Genomic DNA, 27,588 nt, shown 5'->3' with positions numbered 1-27,588 from the left:
CCAGCTAAAGCAGTGACTATTTTGGGGGTGGGGGCTTGGGATTTTAAAATGTTGACACCTTGTCTCTTCTAATGAAAAGTTCTTGGTTGTGTTGGTTTTTAGATCAGTTGTGTGAGAGCGACCTAGGTAAATATTATGGTATTTTAAAACCAGAGAATATGAATGAAAAAAATACCCAGCCCAGAGATATTCTTTTTTTTTTTTTTAAGATTTATTTATTTGAAAGCCAGAGTTATACAGAGAGAAAATGAGAGGCACAGAGAGGGGGAGGGGGAGAGGGATAGAGGTCTTCCATCTGCTGGTTCATTTTCCAATGGCTGCAGTGGCTGGAGCTGTGCTGATCCAAAATCAGGAGCCAGGAGCTTCTGCGTCTCCCATGCGGGTGCAGGGGCCCAAGGACTTGGGCCATCTTCTGCTGCTTTTCCAGGCCATAGCAGAGAGCAGTATTGGAAGAGAAGCAGCTGGGATTTGAACCAGCGCCCATATGGGATGCTGGCACTGCAGGCGGCGGCTTTACCTACTATGCCACAGCGCTGGTCCCCAGAGATAATCTTTAGCATTGTATGTCCATAACGTTATTCTGTGTTCGTATAAGGATGGGATCTCAGGAAGAAATGTTAGCATTTTCTATGCCACTGCAGGCATACACTATGGCATAAAATCTTCCAGAGCAAAAGTAGACACTATAATCCTCATTTACATATGAGAAAATTGTCCCCTAGAGTTCAGTAACTTAAATTCATTGATAAAAGGAGGGTGATTGTGTCTGACTCTGCATCCCATGTGGCTTTCCCACTTCCTCATGTCATCAAATAGTTGGTTTTACTTGATTCTTGCCCTTCCACAAACCTTGTGGACCAAGTCAATGAGTTGTGTGACCTTGTGTTTGTCCAGTTTAATAATTTAGGAGAATCTAAGTTAGAAAGGAAAGAGCCCTGGGCTAGCATGCAAAGCCCTGGGCCCCAGCCATATACTCTGCCGCATACTATATTGTGCGGTCTTGGAAATGTTGCTTGCCTTTCCTTTTTTTTTTTAAAAAAAAAATTATATATCTGAAAGACAAAGGGAGACCAAGAGATATTGATCTTCTTATTTACTGGTTCATTCCCCAAATGCTCGCCACAACTGGAGCTGGACCAGGTTGAAGCTAGGAGCCAGGAACTCATTCTGGGTCTCCCATGTGGGTAGCAGGGAACCAAGTACTTGGGCCATCACCTGATGCCTCCCTGGCATGAGCAGGAAGTTGAAATCAGAAGCAGAACCAACAGTAGGACCCAGACATTTTGAAAAGAGATGTGGGTTTCCCAGCTGGTGCCTTAGGTGCTGTGCCAAGTGCTTGTCCCCACTAGCCTTTCCTAAACCTCAGCTTCTGCATTTGTAAAACGAGGGCAACCATACCCCTCTCACACGGTAGTGATGAGAGAGAGGTCAGCTGCTTTCTTCCTTTCCCTGGGTGAGCTTCTGGTTCCATCACCTATGAAGTGAGTAGAATCATCTCTTCCTGCTTCCCCTTAGGGTTTTGATGGAGTAAAAATAATGGAAATGAGGATGTTTTCTAAAACGAGAAGCTGCTATACAGATAATGAAGTTCTGGTTGTTAATGAACATAGAATCAGTGCCCAACAGTAACTTTCACCCATTTCATTTACAGACACTAGCGCTGCAGCTGTGTGTGCACTGATCCTGTAAGAGCCAGCCATCTGAGGTAAGAGACGACTGGCATCTATACGTTTGTGGAATGCCAGTAGGCATTGGAGTCAGAAATGGTTATGGTTGATTTCACTCATAATAGAAGAAATACAAAGGTGCTTCATGAACAGCAGAACCCGTAAAATGGCCAGATTGTGAGTTGCCCTCTTACGGCCTCGATTTAATTTTCCCATTTAGTTCCTAGCTCTTAAGGGTTAGTATCAAAGCTTAGGCACAAGAATCTGGGCAACATAGAAGACTCAGATTTACCAAGTGATTAAGCATCTGTGATATGCTATGGACTAGTGTGTTCTTGCCTATTTTATTGTATCGTTGACTAGTATGTGCCAGAGGGCTTTCCACCTGATTATTTGACCCTTGTTTGAGTGTTTTTAATGGTACTGTAGTGCCAGTGTTACCCCACTCTGAAGGGGCTAAAGATTTCTGGTAGGGTTAATCACTACCAAACTCATCATCACCAAATTTATAATCCAAGGCTGCAGCAACAATAAAAACAAAATCCCTAAGTGCACAGAAGAAGAGTTTGAAAACCAAGACCAATTGTATCTTCACTCCACTCTCCTGGGGCCTGATGTGGAGGCGATAAGCTCTTAACTGAAGAACGCATTCATCATGACTTTGCCAAGAAAACAGAAGGCAGTGAAAAGAAACATTTTATTAAAAGGGAGCTTCATAGTTGTAAAATTTGCAAAATGTGATTTGTTTTGGAGCTAACCTGATGATATCTGCATCTCCTGGTGAGCTCTTCTGTGTTCTAAGAAATCTTTAGAAGGCTCAGCCAAAAGAGGAAAAGAAGTTCAGTGGTGTTCCTAACAGCAGGTCCTATAGGATCTTCACTTTGTATAAGATTTGATGTTATTTAAAGTACTGTAAACATTTGTTTGAATGTTTTATGCTTTTGGTGTTATTTCTGTAATGCTGAAGTGCAAACATCACCGTAGTTGCACAGACTTTTGAAAAACATTGCAGTTGATGGGTATTGCTACATATTTTGAGGACTTAACCAATTTTGGGCAGAGTGGAAATTAGGGTTTTAGGCTAGTATAGTTTTCAAAGCTAACACTCATCATATGTATGAAGTAACACATCATGCTCAGGTTCCTAGAAAAAGTCAGAACAAAAAATAAAAGCATGGTTCCTGCCTATCTTTTAGTAACCCTCTAGTTCACAGAATGACCCTGCAAAAGGCTCCTGTCTAGTGTATTATTTTCATGAGAAATGCAAGTATCAGAAATGAATGTCTTGTAAACCTTTCCTGTCTTTTTTTTTTGACAACTGTGTGATGCACAGCACCATGTTGCTCATTTAGAAAACGGCAGTTAATCATACTCACCCTCCCCCAGATGCCAGTTGTTAAATATTAATAGAAAAAGCTTCAAGATGTGGCTATGTCCCCCTTCCCAACTAAAACCCATCCTGAAACTATAAAGAGGGGTTTTAAGTAAGAGTTAAAAGATAACAAAAATTGCTCTTGTGAAGAGAAATTTTATCTGTCTATGCCTTGTCTCTATCATTTGGGGCTAGGAGCTGGAGGGAAGGGAAGGATAGCACCTTCTCAAATTGCCTTGGGGAGGTGGCAAAATAAATATTCTAGGGGCGTGCTGTGGCCATTTAAAATTGTCTTGTGTTAATAATTGGTATCAGTGGCAGTGACGAAGAAGGAATAACAGTTTAAATAAATAATTAGACCTGACAGTAGACGTGTCAACAGGTACCCACTTAATGAGCTTAATCATTGTTTTTCCTCTGCTTTCAACGTGGCTCCACTGACTGTGGTGTGTTCCCTGTCCCATTTCCAAACCAAAGCTATTTAAAGCTGCACTTCATGGAATCTGAAATGGTATACTGTTTACTATTTAGAGCTGATACCTAATGTTCTTTAATAGGCAAGAACTGTACTGGAACAAGAACAGGCTTCTGGCCTCTGTGGACTGTTGATTATCCATGTTTTCCACAGGGTGATTCATTAGGGGATGAATACTCCATTAATTCTCAAGGACTTGTCTATATTGCCAGAATGAATTGTTCATTCTAATTTGATAGAAACAACCCCAGTCTACCTTAAACTAAATTAATCATTTTTTTAAAATTATTTATTTGAAAGAGTTATAGATAGAGGTAGAGACAGAGAGAGAGGTCTTCCTTCTGCTGGTTCACTCCCCAGATGGCCGCAATGGCCAGAGCTGTAGTGATCTGAAGTCAGGAGCCAGGAGCTTCTTCCAGGTCTCCCACATGGGAGCAGGGGCCCAAGGACTTGGGCCATCTTCCTTTGCTTTCCCAGGCCATAGCAGAGAGCTGTTGTTTTTTGAAGTGGAGGTAGAGCCATAGTTAAAAAGGAAACTATTTTCCTACTTACCTGGATAGAATCTCCTAGTTTGTAGAAGCAGAGCAACGTGGTATATGTTTTTTGAGCCAGAAGCCATAATAATTCCATATAATTCCAGAAGCCATGTAATTCCAGCTCTGATGTGAACTGGCTGTGTCACCCTGAGTAAGTCACCTGCCTTCCCTCACTGAGATCCCATTTAGCATGTAGCAGCGAAGCTGTCCATTGATCATGGTGTTACTTCTAGTTCAATGGATTTTTTTTTAATATCTGATTTTATTTTCTCCCTCCTGCTGTCATGTTTCTAAAATCATAGTCTCATGGCTACTCTTGAGTTTGTGTGTGGAAATAATTATTCTGCTGTTTAGCTTTTATTTCGTTTACATTTCAGAAGAGCAGCAAGTGATTTGAATGATCTATACACTATGGGCATTTATACATTGGTTGTCATAACTCCAAAGGCATGCAATTTATGGTTAGAGTAGAAAAATGAATCCAATTTCCCCCATCCATATTGTTCCATTATTGGGGCATCTTGTTAGAGGATCTGGTAAACATACCCACTATTAACACTAGTTTTTACAAAATTATTTTTTATTTGTTGGAAAGGCAGTGTTACAAGAGTGAGCGAGAGAGAGACAGATCTTCCATTCACTAGTTCATTCTCCAAATGGCCACAATATCCAGGGCTGGGCCAGTTTGAAGCCAGAAGCCAAGAGCTTGATCTTGGTCTCCTGTGTGGGTGGCAGGGGCACAAATACTTGGGCCATTTTCCACTGCTTTCCCTGGGCTATTAGTAGGGAACTGCATTGGGAGTGAAGCAGCCAGGACAGGAACTGGTGCCCATGTGGGATGCTGGTGTTGCAGGCAGTGGCTTAACCCTTTTTGCCACAGTGTGGGTCCCCTGACTTTTAACAGGATTAAGAGGTAGATTCTTTTCCTTTATCAGGGTGGGTCGTTGAAGTGCAAAGAGGGATCAGAGTATGAAAGCCAGAGGAGACTTCAAGAATCAGTTTAGCCAGGGCTCCTCATTTTGGAGATGGATATTTTGGGGAAGGGAGAGAGTCTATTTTGTATAAGTGTTAGTAGTGAATCCTAGACTAATATTCTATCTTCTAACTCCATAGTTTTATCATTGTTTTAACAGAGAAGTATCTATGTAAGTTGTGCCTTCTCTTCCCAATTTTTAAAAGTCCATTGTCTTTGAGGAAAATCCAATGTCTATGTCAACACAAGGCTGTGAGATGTCCTTAGCACTTAGGTGGATTCCAGGCATCGCCTTTAGTTCCGTGAGGTAGTGGCACCCAGGTTCCAGCGGGCCTCTGCTTTGTGTTTATCAGGAGGCACTGGATTCCCGTGCAACCCTTCTTGAGAGGTTATTTGACCCTGTCTTCACTACTGTCTCCTCCACCTCCTTCTTGCCCTTTTGTGATCCAGTGAATTGTAGGAAGCTGATCATGACCTTAGGTTGCTGTTTTCCCCATAGTTGGAAACATTAATGAAGTGGAGACAGATGGGAGTTAATAAGCAGGAGGACAGGAGAGGAATTGCCAGCACAATGAACACGAGTTTCAGGCCTGCAGTTCCCTACTGCCGCAGCTATGCAAGACTGACAGCAACTTCTCACTCTTCAGACCCTTCTCTCTGCCTCGTTCTTGTGGGACTCAGAAGCAGCTAGTAAAGTCTTTGCCAAGATCCAACTCATATTTTCATGGGACTTCCAGGTCCAGAGAAGACAGTAGGATTTATCTGTCAGATAAATGGGAAGTTAAATCTAAGCAGTTATCTTAAACCTCATGGGAGAGAGATTCAGAGGACAAATTATTTTATGGAGTCTGAGGTTTGAATCCTGGCTCTTGTTTATTTACTATGACTTCAGGCAGTGCATGGGCTCCCTTTGAACTTTGGTTTCTTCATCTGAGAGGTGGAGGAAGGTAGGTGGAATAGATGACGTCAAAGCTTGCTCCTACTCTGGTTTGCATGAGTCTCAGGTTTACAGCCCCATAGTTTGCAGCCAACCCATGTCTTGAACTCAGAGCCCCATCTCTCTGGTTTGGAGTGGTATTACTGCAACTTCTGTTACCCATACTTTCTAAATAGCATGTTTGAAAATCCCTCAGACTTGCTTTATTAAATAAATGTTCGCTGTCAGTTGACAAGTCTTTTTGTCAAAGGACTTTAAGGCAATGGTTCTTAACATGCATATGTGTGTGTGTGTATGTGCACACATGTGTATGTGCTTGGAATAGGGTGAGGATTATGGAACTTTTTGAAACTCGGATGAATTCATGAAATATGTGAAAAATGCACATCTACAGAGATATTACTGTTTATCATTTCAGGAGCAGTGTGGATGCTCTGAAGACCGTATATGAATTCTAGGTTAAGCAAAAGATATTTATGTGGGATGTCTGAGATGACATTTGGAAGACTTTCATTTCCTGTTGTGGGATTTTTTTCCCACAGTTAACCTATTGTTCTGCTCTGAATGTCACCCTTACTCATTAGTATTAATATGGACATTCACAAGTCTCACACTGTTGAATTTTAGTATTGAAACTTTAAGAAAGTCTTTGAAAGGCAGACACACACACACACACACAGAGGGAGAGAGAGAGAGAGAGAGACAGAGAGAGAGAGAGAGAGAATCTAATCACTGGTTTATTCCCCAACAGATAGTTATGGGTCAGATAGAAGTCAGGAGCCAGGAACTCAATTTGGGTCTCCTATGTGGGTGGCAGGGGCTCAAGTACTTGAGCATCACCTGCTGCCTCCTAGGTTGTACATCAGCAGGGAACTGGATTCCATAGTGGAGCTGGAACTCTGATATGGGATGCAGGTGTTCTAACCAATGTCTTAACAGCTGTGTCCAAAGCCTGCCGTAAGATTGAAATTTTCATCCTGCTTTCTACCTATATAATTCAGTTACTCACTCACATGCACTTTTAACCCACAATCTGCTAAAATTTTTATCATTTTAATACATTAGAAACTTATTTCCCCCATTTTTTTGTAAAAGAAAACTATGCTCAGAGAGGCTGAATAATTTGTCCAAAGTTGTATAGATAATAAACAGCAAAGTCTAGATTTAAATCCATATCTTCTCTGAAATCTATCTACCTCCAGAGATAACATTGGATATGAATAAGAACAATGAAAAAATGCCTAAACCAAAGAGATTTCTGGTGGAAAATAGTAAATGGGCCCCCAGGGGGCATAGAGAATGTGTGCTATGGGACTTGAGAGAGGGACAAGACTGCACATTTTAAATCACTTGTAAGAGAATGGTCATTCATTAATTAAGTTCTTACTTGGCACTTTAAGGCAGTTTAAAAAATATTGGACAATTATAAATGCACTATAAGTAACTCCAAGTTTTCCCAACTTCTGCAGGTTAATGGTCTCCAGAAGTGAAAAAAGGGGACAAAGAGTTAGTTAGGGTCACAGTGCCCCGATCATACTGTGAGTTATCTACTGAATTGGAATTTCAATGCTTTGGGGAATCTGTTTGTTGTTTTTCCCATGTTATATGGAGCGTGGGACTTTTAACAGAGATAGACTTCTGACCATGCTTAGATCAGCACAAATGCAGATGTGAGCCGCTCAAATGTGGACTCTGCCAAGTTGTAATGATTGCCACATGTGTGAAGCTAGTCCTTAGTGCTCGGTGACCCACCGTGAGTATGTAAGGGAGCCACAGGAGTGAAAGACATCATAGGAGATGGTAGAGGCCTCCAAAGTGGTCAGGGGCAGCATGTTTAGTGTACAGATGGAGAAACAGAGGCTTGTAGAAGAAGCATGATGTGTTAAAATTCAGGCCGCAGGTGAATGACTCCCTGTGCATGAAGGCAGAACTACAACCAGACTTTATACCAGCACTCCACAGGAATATCGGATTTGGAGCTCAGCGTTATAAAGCACTTGGTCCTCGATAAATGACTTGATTCCTTTGAGCCTCAGCTTTGTTGTCTGTAAAATGGAAGTCATACCCTACTGGTGGTATGTCAGTGATGATTGGTGAAATGCCACAGTGCTGTTCAATACACAGAGGAATGAGTGTCCGTATGACTAGTAACCCCTATCACAGTTGCCCCATTTTCATAGGTTGTGTTTCCCAGCTTCATCTTGACACTTTGTAGGTCCTTGATTCTCAGTGTTTGGTATGAGAACCGGCAGCATCAGCATCACCTGGGAGCTTGTTAGAGATGCAGAACCTCGGGCCCCACTCCAGACCTCCCGATTCCGAGTCTGTTGGTTAACAAGATCCCCAGGTAGTTCCTATACTCATTAGAGTTGGAGCAGCGTTCTTTCAGGCCCCACAACAGTTTCAAGGCTCTTGGCCCTGGCCTGCTGACAGGGACTGGCCTGCTGCCAGCATTCTTGGGGCGCGCTGTACCCATGCCTGGAGATGGCGAGTGGGAACCCTATGGAGTTTCTCCCTGGGAATCATGGAAGACTGGGTTGAAGGGATCTAGCAAGCTTTATCTTTTCAACGCTTCCCATTTCCTCAGAAGCACTATTCTCAAAGGGTCCAGCTGGGATTGGAGTTCGAGGCTTTCTGATCCCAAGTCCATATTCTTTTCATTAAGCCGTGATGTCTCAGTCAAGAGGAATGCTGGGCAGTATGTATGATAACTCTTCATACCCAATAATGTGAATATTTCCACACTGGCTGCTTTACTCTGTTTCTCAACTCCTCGAGGGGAAGAATGAAAAAAATAAAATAAGCTTGACTTGAAAGCCAGGATCCTGCAGCTTAATCAGTTATTTTTGTTTTTTAATGAGGGTGACTATTGTGAAATAAGTAATTATTAATTACTGAAAACTAATGAAATATTTTAGTTTCCTTTTAAAAAGCATATGGAAGCTAAAAGAAAGCATATGGGTGTTTTTCGGGAAGCATATTGGTGAATGGACAAATTATAGTGGTGCCAATATGCCTTTGCTGTCTGGCTGGGGCCATCGCTACATGTGCTGGCATCTGAGTTCTTGTGTGTTTTGCTGTTTTTTTTTTTTTTTTTTTTTTTAATCCCCATATGAGAAAAAAAGGAGGAGGAGGGAGGGCGGCAGGGAGACAGGGAGGGAAGTACCATTATGTTCCTAGAATTGTGTCTATGAAATACATGAAATCTGTTCTCTTTATTTTAATAAAAAAAATTCCCATGTGATATGTGCCTTGGGTTGCCTCTGGAGCTACAGAGCTCTGTCTCATAAATCTTTCTGCCATGCTTTCACTCAGACATTACTAGTTGAGTGTCTATTCAATACAAAACCTTTGCTGCAAGTAGCTGCTATGGCTCCTTGTTTCCAGATGTTTCTCATCCTTTGCAATAGCCTGAGTGGGCCTGCCCCACTGGTTACTAGATGTTGAGGCTCTATTAGTTTACCACAGCACTGGGGCCTCCCTGGTTCATCAGGGACTCTGTGTGAGGCCCATGGCTGGCCACTGTATCTCAGCACTGCAGATTTCTTATGTGTAAAACTGGAATGACAATACCAGCATCCTTTAGCTAGTAGGCAGGGCTGTTTATCCAATTTGTAGTCCATGCCCTTTGTTCCTCCTCTCCTTTCTTTTTTGTTTTATCTTTGCTACATATTTAGTCCATCTAGTAAAACACTTGGTGGATTTAGAGTTGGTTGAAACTATTTTGGCTGCCCTGGGGATAGCATGTATCTAGGCTTGTACTGATCAAAAGCAGTATGAGATGTTTGAGCAAGTGCTTGGCTGAATGTCAGAGAACCAGGTTCCAGATCTGTCTCTTCTGTAGCATTTGCTTAGCACCTGTAAGAAAGGTAGTTTGCTAAGAAATTGAAAGCTGGCAGTTATACAGAGATGAGTTTGGTGAGGACCAGTCTAAACTCAGTGATGTGCAAGCTCAGATATTTCATCTTGAGACCAAGAAAATTTGGAGAAGACTTTTTATCTTAGGTGTTTCTTAAAGAAGTAGGGACTAGAGTAGGTTTTAAATAATTAATTATACATTGATGGAATATTACAAGGAGTTAGAGTAAATCTCTGAAAGGCAAGAAAGCTCAACCCCAAAGCGTGTGAATATTGGTCAAAGAACACAAACGTGTAGTTGAGGAAAATCCTGTGTTTTCTGGTGAATCTCTGTCTCTTCATCTGCAAAATGTAAGCTTTGGTCAACCCAGATTTCAGGAAGCCTGAAGAACCTCAGCTGGAATTCTACTAGATTTTGTTTTTTATTATAGTTAGATAAGCCACTTTAGCTGAATTTGGGCAGTTGCTAGTGGCCATGGAGCAAAGTCAGAACAACCATGTGCCCTGGCTATGGTGTTCTTCCAGCTAACCACCTAGCATTCCGGTGGCAGGTAGGTCATTGTTATTCTAGCCTTTAATGAAACATGGGCTATTTAAAGTGATCTAGAGCATAAAACAACTCAGATTCACCAACTGTGGATACTGATGCCCCCTCTGCTGTGATGGTTTGAGTATGATTTGGCCATGCAGTCCCCAAAGTCTTATGCGAATGCTGTTAAGGGTATAGAAATTTAATCCAATCGTGGTGCTTGGAGTAGGGGGTGTTCAGTTCAGACGGGGCCATTAAGTTGGAGCCCCCATGATTTAGTGGTTTTAGAAGGATAGAGGCAGATATATACAAACGAGCTTACGCCCTGTCTTTTTCCATGTGATATTTGCTCTGCTATGGGATTCTGCCACCAAGAAGGCTGTCATCAGGTGGGGTCTGTGGCCTTTCCTTTATAGATTAGACTGCCTCAAGTAGTTCATCATAGCAGTGGAAAGCTGATGAATACAACCAGATCTATTATAAAGGTCATCTCCCTCTGTCTTACCTGTATGGACCTTGCTGTCCTGCCTGGAGGACCAGCATGTATGTCTCATCCTGGGGCAGCCTTCTCTGTCTACTCTTTGGCTCTAGAAGCCAATCTTAGCACTGGACTTCATTTTTTTTTTTTTTTTTTTGACAGGCAGAGTGGACAGTGAGAGAGAGACAGAGAGAAAGGTCTTCCTTTTGCCGTTGGTTTACCCTCCAATGGCCGCTGCAGCCGGCGCACCACGCTGATCCGAAGCCAGGAGTCAGGTTGCAGGGCCCAAGCACTTGGGCCATAGCAGAGAGCTGGACTGGTAAAGGGGCAACCGGGAAAGAATCTGGCGCCCCGACCGGGACTAGAACCCGTGTGCTGGCGCCGCAGGCAGAGGATTAGCCTATTGAGCCACAGCGCTGACCTTGGACTTCACTTTATAATTAAAGTTCACTTGACACTTCCATCCTTTCATGATTTTTCTCCTTCCCTGTGTGCTCCCCCTATCCCACAGGTATTACCAGGGCTCTGAATCTAAAGACTACTTTGTGCTGCTCTGCATTTCCTATACCTCCTGGCACAATGCACTGGATGTAGTACACAATACAAAAAGCACATGGCTGTGTTCTTTCATGGGTTTTCTTTCTGCTTATTGCTTGTTTCTAGGATGGGTATGAGACTTATAGGCATATAGAATTTCAGAACTGGAAAGCCACTGGCAAGCAATCTGTCTAGTCTAGCCCCCTTTCCCAGGGAAAGGTCTGAGAATGGTGATGGTATCTCACTAAGCATTAGAAAGACAACTGGCTCCCGAGTCCTGCGATCACTCAGCAGACTGCACCCCCCACTTTTTTTTTTCCCTGAGGACCGTTAGTATTTGTGTGGCACAGGTGCTGCTGCTGCTGTGATATCAAACAGATGAAAGCAAACAGGTATTCATAGGGTATCTACTATGTGACAGTCTCCATGACAGGTGCTTTCACATAATTTAACTTGGTCAATCATCAAAAGCTAGAATCCCGATTCCTGCAGAAGGGAGACAGGTTGCTTGTCAACTGGAAACTAAGCAGAAGGCTTAGCCTGCAAGCTCTGAAAGGCACCTTACAGTGGATAGCTGAGAAGCTTCCCTCCTGGACCGTGGCTACAGGGCTGTGCTCAGTGGCATGCGTGAGTCTTCCATGGGGCATGCATTGTGGAGAAGAGCGAAAGTCTGCAGAGGCTGCGATCAGAATTGGGGTGAGAGGGCCTGTGAGCACCTCAGTGTAAGAGGGGCTCAACTCCCCCACTCTTTCCACATGTGTGTCTGAGCCTTCGGAGAGTTGAGATCCCAGTGTCTCCTTCCTAAGTGTAGATTTGCCTTTGCTTTCTCTTGTTCCCTCCTACTCTGTCCTCGTCCATAGCTTCTCCTGACCCCAGCAAGTGTGTTTTCTCCCTCCTATTTAATTTTCTTCTATTTCTGTTGCTTCTCTCCTGTGCCCCTTACCCCTGGGTGGCCTAAGGTCTTGAAGACTCTCTGATGGCACAGTCCTCTCTCCTGGACTGTGTTGGCAGGGAAGATGATACACAGATCTGTTAAATATACACAGTAAAAATAGCTTCTGATCTCTGGGACTCGGTATTAGGCAAGATGATATTAACAAGGTTTGAGTACTGCTCTGAGCTGTGGCAGCTGCACCTGCATATTGGTGCTTTTCGTCTACCTCTGGCAGCTTGCGAGCAGTGTTGCCATGACACTCCTTGGGCTCTGTTTAGATCAGCTATTTTCTGAAGGAGTCCCTGACCTTCCCCACAATAGAAACCGTTGATATGGTCGTGTCAGTGCCTCCTCAGGAGCTGTGTGACTGATGAGCCCCCAGTCATCGCTCAGTAACTGCCACAAACTGTAGGACACCGACCTTGGACATTTAGGAAGCAAGAAGGGCTTTTACATATTCTCTGCTCTTCGTTTGATGGATGCTGAAGTGCATGGAGGGGAAATGACTAGTTCAGCATCACTGGATGAAGTAGGGACAAGGCTGGAACAGAAACTCGGGTCTTCTAATAACCAGTCCAGTGGTGTTCCGCCTCTGCGACAGTGCCCCCTGATGGAGGCCCCAAGGGGTGCGAATGGTCAAGACCTGGGGCCATGATTGTCCCTAGGAGTGGGCAAAGTAGGTAGAGTAAGGAACTAATGAGAACATGAGGGGATGTGCTATGGTTTGAATGTGTCTCCCAAAGTTCCTGCGTTGGGAACTTAGTCCTCGATGAGACAGTGTTGGGAGGTAAGACCTTGAGGATTACTCCTGCATGAATGTATTCATGTCCTTGAATGCAGGAGCAGGTTCTGATCTCAGAAGAGGGCTGGTTATAATAATGCAACCAGTGCTGTCTTGCTCTGCTGCTATTACTTTTGCCAGTCTGCTTTCTGCCTTGGAGCGGCACAGCCTGCCGCCCTCAGCAGGTCCAAAGCCCTCTTGCACTTCTCGCCTCTGGAACCAGGAGCCCAATAAACTTCTCTTGCTTGTAAGTGACACAGTCCCAGGTATTCTGTTGCAATAACCTGGAGTGGGCTAAGACAGAGAGTGAGACACCACAGTAAGTGCCCGCGATTCCATTCAGCAATGCCAACCTACAGAGACCCTCTGGGGCAAATCAGTCCATCAGGTTCCAGATTGGATCATTGAAAAGTGGGTGCTTAAAAGGGCAGGAGGAAAATGATGTCATGGTCTCAGCTGCTGTGAAGCCTTTCCTGACTCCCATAAGAGTCCTTCATTGTTAGGCCCATGCATTTTTGGTGCTTTGTTATATAATGTCAAATATTCTTCCAGCGGCTCATGTGTGCATTGCTGTCTGCTCTGCAAGATTCCAGAGTCCCAGAGGACAGAAATTGTGACTCAGATGGGCCTGCCTTTTTTTTTTTTTCCTCCCTCCCTGCCTTTTAATCACAGCACCTAACAGACACCTAAAACTGTGGGATGTGCATTCGTTAAGTTTGTGTTCAATTGAATGTAGTTGAATTCAGATGATCTGTTAAAGTGTTTATTAATTGCTGGTGAAAGTTGGTGAATTGTGTTTTCAGGGGAACTGTGTTTTCATTGATTTAAATTATGTTAAGGTTTCTTGTATAGTCTTTTAATGTTCAGAAAGCCCAACCTGGTAGTGTTATCTTCATTTTGTAATGAAAACAAGTCAAATGACCTGCTCAAACTCACCTCTGATAAGAAGGGATGGAGGTTTGCATTTTATTAATCTTCTGTGTCCAAATATTGTAATGTTACCTCTACTCTCCCCTTAGTCTTGTTTCATCCAGTGTGGCTCAGGCTCCCATGGAGAAGTCTTTAAACTTTTATGTATTTGTAAAAGTTTTTTAGATTTACTTATTTATTCATTTATTTATTTGAAAGGCAGAGTTAGGGAGATCTTCTATCTGTTGTTTCACTCCCCAAATTAGCCACAGTAGCCAGGTCTGCACCAGGCTACAGTCAAGGGCTAGGAACTCCATGCTACCCGCCCCCCACTCCTATGAGTGGCAGAGGCCCATGGACTCGGAGCATCCTCACTTATTAGGAAGCAGGGTCAGAAGCATAGCAGCTGGCACTCAAACAGGTGCTCCAGTACAGGATGCTGGTGCTGGTGCAGCAAGTGGTGGTCTAACATGCTGTGCCACAATATCAGCACTTCATAGTTTTATTTATTGCATTCATTCGAGAGAGACAGTGTGGGGATGGGAGGGAGGGAGACAGAAGGACAGAGACAGAGAATCAGGGAGAAAGCTCCCACCCAAGCCCATAGTTCATTTCCTAGATGCCTGGGAGCCCAGGTCTCCTATATGGTTGGCAGGGAGGCAAGTTCTCGAGACATCACCCTTGTCTCCTAGGGTACATGTTAGCAGGGAGCTGGGACTGGATGCAGAATCAGCACTAGAACACTGGCACTGCCATACAGGATGTAGGTGTCCCAAGCTGCTTTAACTGCTGGGCTGAGTGCTTGCCTCTAAACTTTTCAGATCGCAACTTTCCCCAGTAGGTGTTTGGGAGATCAGGTTCAAACTGATTTATTATATATGCTTTGGAAAATGCTTTGGCTGACATTTTTCCTCAAGTAAACCTAGGTGAAAATACTGCATTCCTAATTTCTTTAATTTCTTTTACGTGAAAAAATACTTTGAAGTAGTGTGCAAGAATCCTTTAGCTTTTATTATTAATATTAATAATATTATTTTTAAATTCAGATTAGCTCCATTTTTATTTTTATTTTTGACAGGTAGAGTTATAGACAGTGAGAGAGAGACAGAGAAAAGTCTTCCTTCCATTGGTTCACTCCCCAAGAGGCCGCCACAGCAGGTGCTGCACCAATCCAAAGCCATGAACCAGGTGCTTCTTCCTGGTCTCCCACGGGGTACAGGGCCCAAGCACTTGGGCCATCTTCCACTGCACTCCCGGGTCACAGCAGAGAGCTGGACTGGAAGAGGAGCGACTAGGAGTAGAACTCGGTGCCCATATGGGATGGCAGAGCCGCAGGCGGAGGATTAACCAAGTGAGCCACTGCGCCAGCCCTAGCTTTTATTTTTAAAGTTTGATTTATTTGGCCGGTGCTGCGGCTCAATAGGCTAATCCTCTGCCTTGCGGCACCAGCACACCGGGTTCTAGTCCCGGTCTGGGCGCTGGATTCTGTCCCAGTTGCCTTCTTCCAGGCCAGCTCTCTGCTGTGGCCAGGGAATGCAGTGGAGGATGGCCCAAGTGCTTGGGCCCTGCACCCACATGGGAGACCAGGAGAAGCACCTGGCTCCTGATTTCGGATCAGCCCGGTGCGCCGGCCACAGCAGCCATTGGAGAGTGAACCAATGGTAAAGGAAGACCTTTCTCTGTGTCTCTGTCTCTCACTGTCCACTCTGCCTGTCAAAAATAAAAAAATAAAAAATAAAAAAAGTTTGATTTATTTATTTGAAAGGCAGAGTGGCAGAGGAAGAAGAGCGGGAGTGAGAGGAGCGGGAGTGAGAGGAAGTGGCAGTGGCTCAAGTACTGGATTCCTCCTCTGCTGCTGTCTTGCAGGGTGTGCATTAGCAGGAGCGTGGAGTCTGATCCAGCCACTCAGATGTGAATGCGCACACCCCAGGTGGTGTACTAACCACTGCACCAAAGCTTTGTCATTACTTTAACAAACTTAGGTCATGTAGAATATGAGCGGAATGGCTCTCTGCCCTAAATTAATTGGTTAATGTATAATCTATGTTCTGTTGTCAAAACTGAATACTACTGGCTGGGCATCCTTCAAAGAAGAGATTGATTCGGACCCACAGTTCTGGTCAGTGGGCGAGGGGCTGCACCTGTTGATTGCCTCCTTGCTTGCAGAGTCCCGAGCTGGTGCAGGGTGACATGTGGCAGTGGTGTATCTGTATCCTTTGATCTCCCTCTCGTCTTATGAAGCCTCTAGAATTCAATTATGGGGGCCTCCACCCTGATGGCTTGCTTGACTCCTTCCTTTTTGATTTGCTTTATTGACTTTTTTTTTCTTTTTTTGGACAGAGTGGATAGTGAGAGAGAGAGACAGAGAGAAAGGTCTTCCTTTTTGCCGTTGGTTCACCCTCCAATGGCCGCTGCAGCCGGCGCACCACGCTGATCCGAGCCAGGAGCCAGGTGCTTCTCCTGGTCTCCCATGCGGGTGCAGGGCCCAAGCACTTGGGCCATCCTCCACTGCACTCCCGGGCCATAGCAGAGAGCTGGCCTGGAAGAGGAGCAACCGGGACAGAATCCGGCTCCCCAACTGGGACTAGAACCTGGTGTGCCGGCGCCGCAAGGCGGAGGATTAGCCTGTTGAGCCACGGCGCAGGCCTGCTTTATTGATTTGAATAGCAGAATAACAGAGAAAGTGAGACAGGAACATCTCCCACCCACTGGTGAACTCCCCAAATGGCTACAGTGGCTGGGGCCAGGCCGGGTAGAAACCAGGAGACTGGAACTCCATCCTTGTCTCCTGCATGGGTGGCCAGGGCTGTAGTAGTTGCTCCATCTTCCTTTGCCTTCCCAGGTACATTAACAGAGAGATAGACAGGAAGCAGAGCAGCTGGGACTCTAGCTAGCATTGTAGTATGGGATGCCAGCAATGCAGTCAGTGGCTAAAAACCATTGTACCATAGCATTGGCCCCCCGAGGAATGGATATTTTATCTTCTTAGAGTTGCAGGTGAGATGAAAAGTTTGAAAATTGTCTTAGTTGATGTTACATAGAAACCACATGCTATCCTTATACTTTCTTTGGGCACAGCATTTGTCTTGGGAGTAAGTCTTCTTGCAAAATTTCTAAATTTCTATAGTCTCTGTTAATATTCATACTTTGCTTAACTCAGTTGAGTCAGTTTGCAGTGAACAATGGCCTCAGAACATATTATTTACTGTAACTGATGCATTAAAAAAAAAGAGGGGGAAACAACCATCACTCTGTACTTTTCTTGCTTCACGTATGCCTGCCCTGGTTTGGAATCTGGAATATGTATGTTTCCCCAAGCAGATGGGGAGTGTGCTGAGGACAAGAGGTACATTTTTTGTACAGTTGGGATAATGATTTGTGAACTGAGGCGCGAAAAGTTAAAGCAGGGTTTATAAAGTGCTTGCTAGGGAGTTCACAGCCTTCTTCAGAATTTCTTTAGAAGTCATCCTGTTACTCTTGAAATCTCTCTGCTTCACAAGCTTCTTGCAGGATAACAGGAAGGCCATCTGCCTTCATGCAAAAGCAGTGGATAGTTGAGGAGTGAAGTAGCCTGTTTCCACACTGTCCCAAACTGTCACTGTTGGTAAAGGTTTTGTATATTAAAAAATCTTCACAGAGTTAGAGAAGCTATACACGTGTAATATATAGAGTGCGTATATATGTACATATATATGATCTGTTCCTTGTCACAATATTGAACCCAGAGTGCTATTTACAGTAATGAATCAAAATGTCAGCTTTAAAAATATGAAGTGTCAAAGTGTTCCCACGTTGAGGGAAAGTTTGATGTGACAGTCTGTTAATCATATGACTATTATATCAAATGTGTCTCTCAGTGTGTTTTGCTGTCTTGTAGGCTCCTCACATTTGTGGTGAATTCCTGGTTCCAGTCACCCACCCCAGGACCTCATTTGGTTTACGTGGCTCCAACACCTCACACTTACACTGCTGTGTTTTTCTGTTCTTAAAACTGAATGGATCTCACATCATTTGAGAGGAGTTTAATTTTGTGCTTGACACATTTATGGATAGGACCTAAAAAATTCCTCACCCATAATTTCGCTGGTTTCCCTGCAGAACCTACAGAATGGATGTTGTGTGCTTCTCCCAGTGGGGGTTCTGGAGGTGTCATTTACATAGCCTTACCCCCCACCCAATGCTGACTTTTTGACCTTGGATACACTTTTGAATTTTGCTTGGCACCTTGAGTGTGCCCACTTCTTCATCCTGCTGCAAGAGCAGATGCCTAGAATGTAAATGGTCCATATTTGAGGAAAGGCAAAAGGAGGCCTTTCAGGAATTTGTGGCTGTGTAGCGTATGAACTCTGTGTCCGTGGGTTACAGATCTTCCCTGTGACTCGGATTCTCCTACAGTTTACTGTTACTTATTTGAAAGGCAAAAAGACAGAAACACCAGAGAGAGACAGAGAGAGAGTGAGTCTTAGCATTTGTTGGTTCACTCTCCAGATATCCACAATAGTCAGGGCTGGGCCAGGCTGAAACTAGAGGCCAGGAATTCAATCTGGGAGTCCCATGTGGCTGGCATGAATCCAACTGCTGCCTCCTAGGGTACCCGTTAAGTCGGAAACTGGATTTGTGAGAAGAGCCTGGACTTGAACCCAGGCACTGTCATTCTGGCTGCAGGCTCTGAACTCGCATCTGAACCACTACAATCAAATGCCTGCCTCTGAAAGCTTGTACAGGGAGAAGTCAGATTAGATAAGTGGATTTTTGAACTTAGGTTTCCAGGGAGGCCTAGAGTGTCGGGTAGAAGGGAAGCTTCTGGTATTTGGGTGTGAGTTGAGTAGTGAGGCTGCTGGACCCTTTTAGCAAGCATCTCTGCTATTGATTTGATACAGGCTAGAGTTTTCTACACGGTTTCACTTGAATAAAAGGCTTAGGCCTGCTTGCCTGTTGACGACCACTGTGCTCTGATAGACAGTCCGTGTTCTCTGACTCTGCGGCTCATTTCCTATTGAGTCTTCAGTGGTGGCTGTGCTGACAGATCTAACTATTCTGGCTTCCGTGGAAGTCACAAAGGATTCTCTGCACTGAGATTTGAGCTAAGACTTATTAACTGAGACCCTAGCTGAATCTGATGTTAATGTTTGCATCATTTTAGTTTTAATACATTTACTTTCCAAGTAAGCAGATTGAGTGAGCAAAAACAATCTTTTTGAATGCAAACAGACAGGAATATAGAGAAGTTGACAGGTCTTTCATCTGCTCTGGTCAGGGATATGAATGTTACTCCTTATAGCGAGCTATTTAGTTTCAACCCGTTTGGGGAGGAGAGTGGATATCTGAAATTTGAAATTTTAATTCATTTAATCCATTTCCACTCCCCAATTTCCCCTTCTCTAGGAAACGGGCACAACCACCCCAATGATCCATTTGCATGGCATCATCAGATATTGTAGAGAAGCAAAACAGTAAAGTGTGAATTGCAGATGAAGGCAGAAACTGTAAGAACAAGTAACCAAGGACCATCAGCTAGTAGCACTGTCCAGAAGCCTTTATGTATCACCATAACAAAAGCAAATTGAAAATATTCTTCATGGCTTAAGTGCTTTGTAGAAGGGAAAGAAGATGGTGATTTTGGTTGATGCTGAAGCATCATTTCCAGTGTTCTTCAGGAGTCAAATTATGAGATTATTTGAATGTAACTCTTCATAGCTGAAATCCAGAATTGAGAGAAGGGTTAAGTTTGTGAATGACACTTAAGTCCTTCTCTTTGTGAATTTCTCCTTTGGTAGCAAATCTCTTAAAAGCCATGTGAGCCCAGAAACAGCAGCTGAGTACCAGGTCTGGCATGTGCTGTTTTCAAAGTCCCATGTCAGCCACTGGGCATGCACCTGTGTTTGTAAGTGGGGTGGGGTTGGGTGGAGGAGGGGTGACCTCAAATCCAGGTAGAAGTTAATTATACATGCCCACAAGTGGGTCCTGAGTCCCTCCCTAAAGAAACTGGTGAGAGGAAGCTAAGCATTCTAAATAAATTTTTAACTCTAAAACTATGGTTGTAAATAAGACAGCATTCTGTGGATAGTGATGGCCAGTGTATAACAGTGACATGAATCATTTGGCTAGAGGGCATGACATATGAGAAGAAACCAAAAAACAGTCTGTTTGCTATCTTGTTTATTTTCTTTTGCATTTACTCCATTTGCTTCCCTTTTTCTCTTTGCTGACATTTAAGGTCCTTGAACCCGAGCTTTATCTGTCCTATATTTCCTAGTGCCTGAAGTCATGTCTGGCTCATCTATGAGCTCAATATATGTTTTCTTAATGGATGAGTGCTTTTTTGTTAAATTTATTTATTTATTTGAAAGGCAGAGGTAGGGGGAGAGGGAGAAATATCTTCCATCTGCTGGTTCACTCCCCAAATGGCTGCAGTGGCTGGGGCTGAGGCAGGCTGAATCCAGGACCCAAGAGCTTCTTCCTGGTCTCCCAAGCAGGTGCAGGGGTCCAAGCACTTGGACGATCTTCTGCTGCTTTCCCAGGCGCATCAGCAGGGAGCTGGATCAGAAGAGGAGCAGCTGGGACTGGAACTGGTGCCCAAATGGAATGCCAACGCTACATGTGGCAGCTTAAGCTTCTGCCCCACAGCACTGGCCCTGGGGATGAGTGATTTTGAAATATATCCTATTGAGGGAAAAACCATGACATAAATCTGTAAGAGTCTGATGTGGCCACTCCCACCCTCCCTGGGACTTTTCCTAAATGCTTTTGAGTTAGGAATGACTTTGAGTATTTGAATCATTAACTCGCTTCATCCTTACGAGTGACCTCTGCGGAAAATCCTGTTATTATGACTTTTACTATTTCACTGATGAAAAAATGAGAACCAGAGAGGTTACAGAATTTGTAGAAGGTCACATAGTTCCTAATAGATAAATCCAGGATTTTAACTCAGGGAATTGTGTTTCTTTCTGTTAAAAAAACAAAACAAAGCAACAAAACCCAAAAACACTTATTTGAGAAGCAGAGTTACAGAGAGTGAGGGGGAGATAGAGAAAGATCTTCCATCTGCTGGTTCATTCTCTAATGGCTGTGGTGGCTGGAGCTGGGCCTATCTGAAGGGAGGAGCCAGGACTTTTCTCTAGGTCTCCCACACGGGTACAGGGGCCCAAGCACTTGGGCCATCTTCTACTGCTTTCCCAGGCCATAGCAGAGAGCTGGATCAGAAATGGAGCAGCCAGTTCTCAAACTGCCACCTATATTGGGGGATGCCAGGACCACAGGCAAACGCTTAACCTACCAGGCTGAAGTGTTGGTTGGGGGTAGTTTGGTTTCTGCAGCTACTCTCTGAACTACTAAGCCATATTATTTCTGCACAATGATCATAATTACACTTTCATCATATTGTGAGGCTGAAACTAAATTGCAGGTGTGATCGTATTTAAGGAGGGTAAACCAACTGATGGGGAAGAGACACCATAAAAATGGCTACAATTTAAAGTAGGAAGAAGAAACTTGCAGAGAAAGTGTAGAGAAAAGAAAAAGATCCATCATTTCCATCTGGGATGGAGGACAGGGCCTCAAAGCAAGGCTCCATGGGGGAAGTGACGATTGGGTCAGCCTTGAATGAGTGGGATTTTGATTAAGAGGGGTGCTTTCTAAGCAAATGGAAGAAACAGGGGAAGAAGTAGCAATCTAATGCTGCTGAGTTCAGCAGATTCTCTGCAAAGCAGGGTGCAGGGGGAGGGGCTGTGTTAGAGAGGAAGCCACATAAAGGATCTCAAGTGGGGAGATGAAAGCGTAGCAAAAGCGTCACGACACTCTTTCCTGAATCAGCTCTGGGCAAATAGGATGATCCCAGCCTTCGCCACACTTTCTCAGATTTTGGGATGCACTGTCCATAAATACCAGTCCCAGAGAGTAGCCACTGGTGCCTGGAAGGTGCTGCAGCCTCTGGCACCCTTGTAGTGCTGACCATGCACATGGCCACTGTTTCAGCAAGTCCCGAGGGATGGCAGCCATCTTGTTTTCTTTGATTTTTGGAACTTTTCCTGGCACCCCAGTTAATGGCCCCAAGAAGGCATACTTCAGGGACTTCCACTAGCTCACCAGATGGACGTCTTTGGGTCCTGTTTTCCATAATTTTGGCTTTTTCTTTACACCTCCGGGCAAAGCTATAGCCATTCTCGGGACAGCCGAAAATCCCATTTGAGCACATTTGAATAGAAATGGATGTATGTCATTTGGAAAGAAAGCTGTGCCCAATGTAATGACCTAGAGGAGTTGGAGCCCATATGAAAAGCTAGAGAGGCAGGAAGTGCAGGACACTCAGGTCCTGAAATGCAGTGTGACTAGGAGTGACAGCAACCCACCCTGCGAACTCCCAGCCCAAGAACTTCTCTAGCTGGCTGCCCTGGAAACATATGTGAGACTTCAAACATTTTGTGGAAACTGAAATGAAAGGGTATATTTACTTTGCTGCATAGTTTTTTCATAATACTCATTTTTCATGAAATTTTTGAAGATCTTTTGTATGCATGGATTTCAAATTTTTTTGCACCAAAATAAACATATCTTTTCCTTCCATTTTCCATGAGCTTTCTAAAAAATTCCTTGTATTAGAGGAAGACATGGTTAAAGCCAGCAGCTTGGGGCTGGCACTGTGGTGTAGTAGGCTAAGCTTCCGCCTGCGGTGCTGACATCCCATATGGGCACCAATTCATGTCCCAGCTGCTCTTCTCCTGATCCAGCTCTCTGCTATGCCTGGGAAGGCAGTAGAAGATGGCCCAAGTGCTTGGGCCCCTGCACCTGCAGTGGGGTGAGGAGAGAGGGAAGGACCCGGAAGAAGCTCTTAGCTTTGGATTGGCTAGCTCCAGCCTTTGTGGCCATTTGCAGAGCAAACCAGTGGATGGAAGATCTTCCTGTCTCTACCTCTCAAAAAAAAAAAAAAAAAAAAAAAGGCTTATCCACTAGCTAAGGAGAGGGCTTGGTGATCTTTTCATTCTTTGGCCTTGCAGTGGCCTAAATGGGTACGGAAAACAGTGGCCTCTGAGTGCCTCTCCAACCCTCCGGGCGGTAGGGTCCGTCATTCCTTCATAGCCCGGCTGAGTGAGGTTCATTCATTTCTTGTTTTGTGAGAGCACAGTGAAGCCCCGGATGCCTCATGTTGTTTCATGGCTCACCCCCATGGCATGTTCCCTTACTTGTCAGTGAGCCCTCTCCAGAAATATGTGAGATTTGCCTCTGAAGAGCCTCTTACCCCCCACCCCCTTTTTCTTTAAAGATTTATTTATTTGAAAGGCAGAGTACAGAGCGAGAGGGAGACAGAGAGTGAGATCTTTGATCCACTGGTTCATTTCCTAGATGGCAACAAAGTCTGGGACTAGGCCACTCCAAGCCCAAAGCCTGGAACTCCATCCATGTCTCCCATGTGGGTGACAGGTTTCCAATCACTGGACCATCTTTTGCAGCTTTTGCCAGGTCATTAGCAGGGACCCAGATCAGAAGTGGAATAGCTAGGACACAAACCAGTGTCCATATGGGATGCTAGTGTTGCAGTCGGCAGCTTAACCTACTATGCCACAATGCTGGCCCCTGAACCCCCTGGTTCTTGTCCTGAATATGTGATAATGTTCTTGTTCCTTGTATTTACTGGAGGATCTTTCTCCTCTTAAGGTTCCAGATGTGGCTCTGGCTGGCTGCAGAGCCACGGGCTGATATTATGCTGCTCTGTTTGCCATTAGCCTTCTCCAGGGTTTGTCATCATCGGGACACTATAGACCCAGCCTCTTACAAGAGACCTCCTCTTTGGCCCATTGTTCTAGACCTTGTTTGCTAAATGCTTTGAGTTTTCTAGACTCTGGGCCTTCTTACTTTTCATTTCAGTTCTTTTCCCTCTCCCGGTACCTGTCTATTACCTTCTTGCCATTTGCCATGGTTCTACCTTAACTTTTAAGGAATGTTTTTCAAACTTGGTGTGTGTTGAAATTACCTGGGGATTCCCACTCTCAGAGGTTTTGGTCCAGTAGGCCTCAAGTCATGTGGGAGATTTTGTATTCTCTTTTTTAAAAAGGAGTTACCGAGAAAGCGGGGGAGAGAGAGGTCTTCCATCTGCTGCCTAACTCCCTAGATGGCCACAACCCCCATTGTTGGGCCAGGCTGAAGCCAGGAGCTTCATCTGGGTCTCCCATGCGGTTGGCAATGGCCCAAGTAGTTGGGCCATCTTCTGCTTTTCCAAAGCCATTAGCAGAGAGCTCGATTAGAAGTGGAGCAGCCACGCACCTGACATCCTAAGGGATGCTGGCGTCACAGATGGCGGTTTTGCCTGCTACATTACAACCCCGGCCTGCAGACTGTGTTCTCTTATGCTGCCAGAGGATGCTGAAGCTCTGTGCAGTGACTTTGATTACTATTGATTTAAAATACAGTTCAAGGCCCTTGTTTTCTGGGAGGTTAGCTGGCTATCGTAGCCCAAATGGTTCTACCACTCCCTTATTCTCTCATTGTTCCTCTCTTTCTCTGCTCCTGTCTCCCTCCTCCCTCTTTCCTTCTTTTCTGCCTTCCTTCCTCCTCCTTTTTCCTCCCTTCCTATCTCTTCTCATAGAGCCCATCTGTTGCCCTATCTGAATTAGATAACTTTGATTCCTGTGGGTCTCAGGGGCTTCATCATTAGCATCTTCTTAGATCATTGACAGCCAAAGCCTGGTAAACACTTTAGATAAGTCACAGCTTCGCACAAATGAATTAAAACCTAGATGAGGAATCACTGAACCTGAGTCATGTCCTGCCAGAGCCTCTTACTAGCTGTGTGTTCTGGGGCAAACTACATCGCATGGATTTGAGTTTCTTCATCTCTGAAATAGTAATTCCATTTCTTCCTACTGTAGAAGCTCATGGAAAAGATCCAGTGAGATATGGATACATATAAAGTACAAGATAAATGCACTGATATTCATAATTATTGTTTCTGTACCATACCATGGATTCATTTGCTTTATCATGAATGATGAGGCATGAAAGAAATGCTCTTAGTTTCAGGAGTGGTGGGTGGGGCTGACTGGATGATGGGATTTCTGGAAAGCTCTTTGAGGTTCCAGGAAATGATCCTCACACAGAAGAACAGTGCTAGTTTGTAGTGTAATTCTTCCCCGGGCAAACCATGACCCTTTTTTTTTTTTTTTTTTTTTTCATTGTGGTCCTATTCTGTACTTCTCATGTAAACTTGGGCAAAGCAATGGAATACCAGTAGTGGCTGCCATTTACAGCAGTTGATGGGGTGATTGTTATGAGTAAACTTATAAATCCTAAAATTGCGTTTTCTGTAACAAGAGTACCTAAAAAAGGGAGGTGTTCTCCTAAGTTTTAGAAAGCAAATCCTCTCGTCAGGTGCCTACTCTGAAAAGCCCAGAACTGGCACAGAGGACTGTAACCTATGGCACAGGGCCCTTCTCTCTTTCTCAGAGTTCACAATTCCGTGAGAAACACTGACTCACGAATAAGCAGCTGTGTTGCAAAGCAAGACATCCAGTAATGAGGGAAAGGTGCAGACAGCAGTCACGGGGACCTGCGGGAGGGTTTCTGTGAGGGTAGGTATGAGGGAGGGGCTTCCTGGAGGCGGTGGTATTTCTGACTCTAAGGATTTGTGCAGCTATCTCTAGTGTAGAAACATGCTGGTGCTGGCGCTGTGGTGTAGTGGGTAAAGCTGCCATCTGCAGTGCCGGCATCCCGTATGAGCACTGGTTCAAGTCTAGGCTGCTCCGCTTCCGATTCAGCCCTCTGCTATGGCCTGGGAAAGCAGTGGAAGATGGCCCAAGTGCTTGGGCCCCTGCACCCATGTGGGAGACAAGGAAGCAGCTTCTGGCTTCGTATTGGCTCAGCTCCTGCCATTGCAGCCATCTGGGTAGTGAACCAGTGATGGAAGACCTCTCTCTTTTTCTGCCTCTGCCTCTCTGCCTTTCAAATAAATAAATTTTTTAAAAAATAAACATGCCATTTTGCCTATAGTGTCTTATAGCTGAGCTGATGGTACAGTTGATGTATAGAAATGCAGAAAGCTGCCCCTTGAAGGTTCCCTGTGGGATGCTGTGGTCACTCTGATAATGCCTATTTCCCTAGCTTCATCTGTTCCCTTCTTTACTGGATATTCTGCTACTTCCTGCTGGAATTTTCCTCCCTGGTTGGTTAGTGCACTCTCACTACCATCTCTTTTTTTCTTGCTCCCACATATTTTTGTATCTCCCTCCATGCTTTAGTCCTTAGCTCTTGTTTAGATATGTAGTACACATGGTAGCCTCTCTTGTATTTTGCAGTGTTGATTGGCTCAATGTGTTTGCAATAGGAGCACACTGGCTTTCTCTTCTCCTGTCCCCGGATCATCAAGCCCATAAAGCCAAGTGCAGTCAGTACTTCTCTGTTTATAATTGCCCTTGTGGTCCACGGGGAGATAAGGTCACAGTCAAAGTAAGTTGCTAAAATCTCTTGAAATAAAACATCAGGTACCAGACTTGCCTGAGAATGTAATGAAGTTATTCTGTGGCTGGCACATCAAAAGAAGCTCTTGATGGCTACAGCCTTACATTTTGATACTTATAATATAATGCAATATAAATTTACATCAACTGAATTCGGGCAGTTTCACCATCCACTGTGCTATTAATTCCAGATGGAAGCATTCATTAGGGCTCAACTTTTGTTTGAGGCCTAACTGTTTCTTAAATTATTACAATTATTATCAATTTATTTTTTTTACAACTGATGGGAAGACAAATTTAACATCTGTGAGTAGCAGGACATGAAATTAAAAATGTTTTGTACAGAATCAAGACGTTGTTTGCTACAGAATTCCTCATCTGAGAATTAAGTATCATTAAGACTGGCCACAAGATGCTCCCTTTCACCATTCAAGTTTGATTCTCACACCCACTCCTTTGCTAATGGGCCTTTAACTTTTTCTTGAAGGAAAACATTGGTAGACTCATCATGGAAGTGGCATCAGCATTCTTACTGCTAATAGTCAAGGTAATGATCACATTTCCATTACTCAGAAAATCACAGTGCAACCAGAAGTTCAGCCTCTCTGCTCTCAACAAAGAGTGAGTACATTCCAGTTTGGGCAGTCAGGTAGATTAGAAAGGCTGCAGGCCGATTTGTGGCTTCTGTCCTCCCCTCTCCCACTCCAGGAGTTCTTGTTCCTGTGAAGGCAGATGAAGGCCCTGTGCTGTGATATTTTTTCCTTACAGTTCCCTTTTATGGGCCCTTTACTTGTTGGGCCATTTGGCAAATGCCCTTCTTCTGTTGGTTTCTAGAAACTACCATGTCCTTCTCCCTTTGGACAGGATCTTGTCTATCCTCTACAGAAGTAAGAGTATGATGGTCAAGGACATTAACTGCATCATCACTGCTGAGATCTAAAGCCAATTCTGTTTGTGTGAATAGGTTCCATGGACTTACATAACCGAGGTACCATTGCTACCTACTCCAAAGGTTGCATTACTAATTAAGAGAATTAAAACTGGAAAATGTTCAAGGCTTTGCTTGAAAGGTAGAGCTATAGACACAAAGGAGAGACAGAAAGGTCTTCTATCTGTTGGTTCACTCCTAAAATGGTCACAACGGCCAGACCTG

General features: G+C 44.3%; 1 protein-coding gene across 10 annotated transcripts in view; it reads left to right on the top strand.

Moving 5' to 3' along the window:
* The window catches only part of LPP (LIM domain containing preferred translocation partner in lipoma), a 742,983-nt gene that overhangs the window by 182,682 nt on the left and 532,713 nt on the right, over positions 1-27,588 (top strand). For 8 of the 10 annotated variants that reach the window (XM_062210203.1, XM_062210206.1, XM_062210212.1 and 5 more), the window contains one exon: positions 1,652-1,705. The exons of 1 other annotated variant lie outside the window; for it this stretch is intronic. The gene's annotated coding sequence lies outside the window, so the exon portion shown is untranslated. Of the gene's footprint in view, positions 1-1,651; positions 1,706-26,922; positions 26,983-27,588 lie in introns of those variants that run through there. One more of the 10 variants, XM_062210205.1, reaches the window with a different exon arrangement.

The sequence above is a fragment of the Lepus europaeus genome, chromosome 2 (assembly GCF_033115175.1).
Source record: "Lepus europaeus isolate LE1 chromosome 2, mLepTim1.pri, whole genome shotgun sequence".
Taxonomy (NCBI): Eukaryota; Metazoa; Chordata; class Mammalia; order Lagomorpha; family Leporidae; genus Lepus; species Lepus europaeus.
This window is presented reverse-complemented; position numbering and strand designations above follow the sequence as displayed.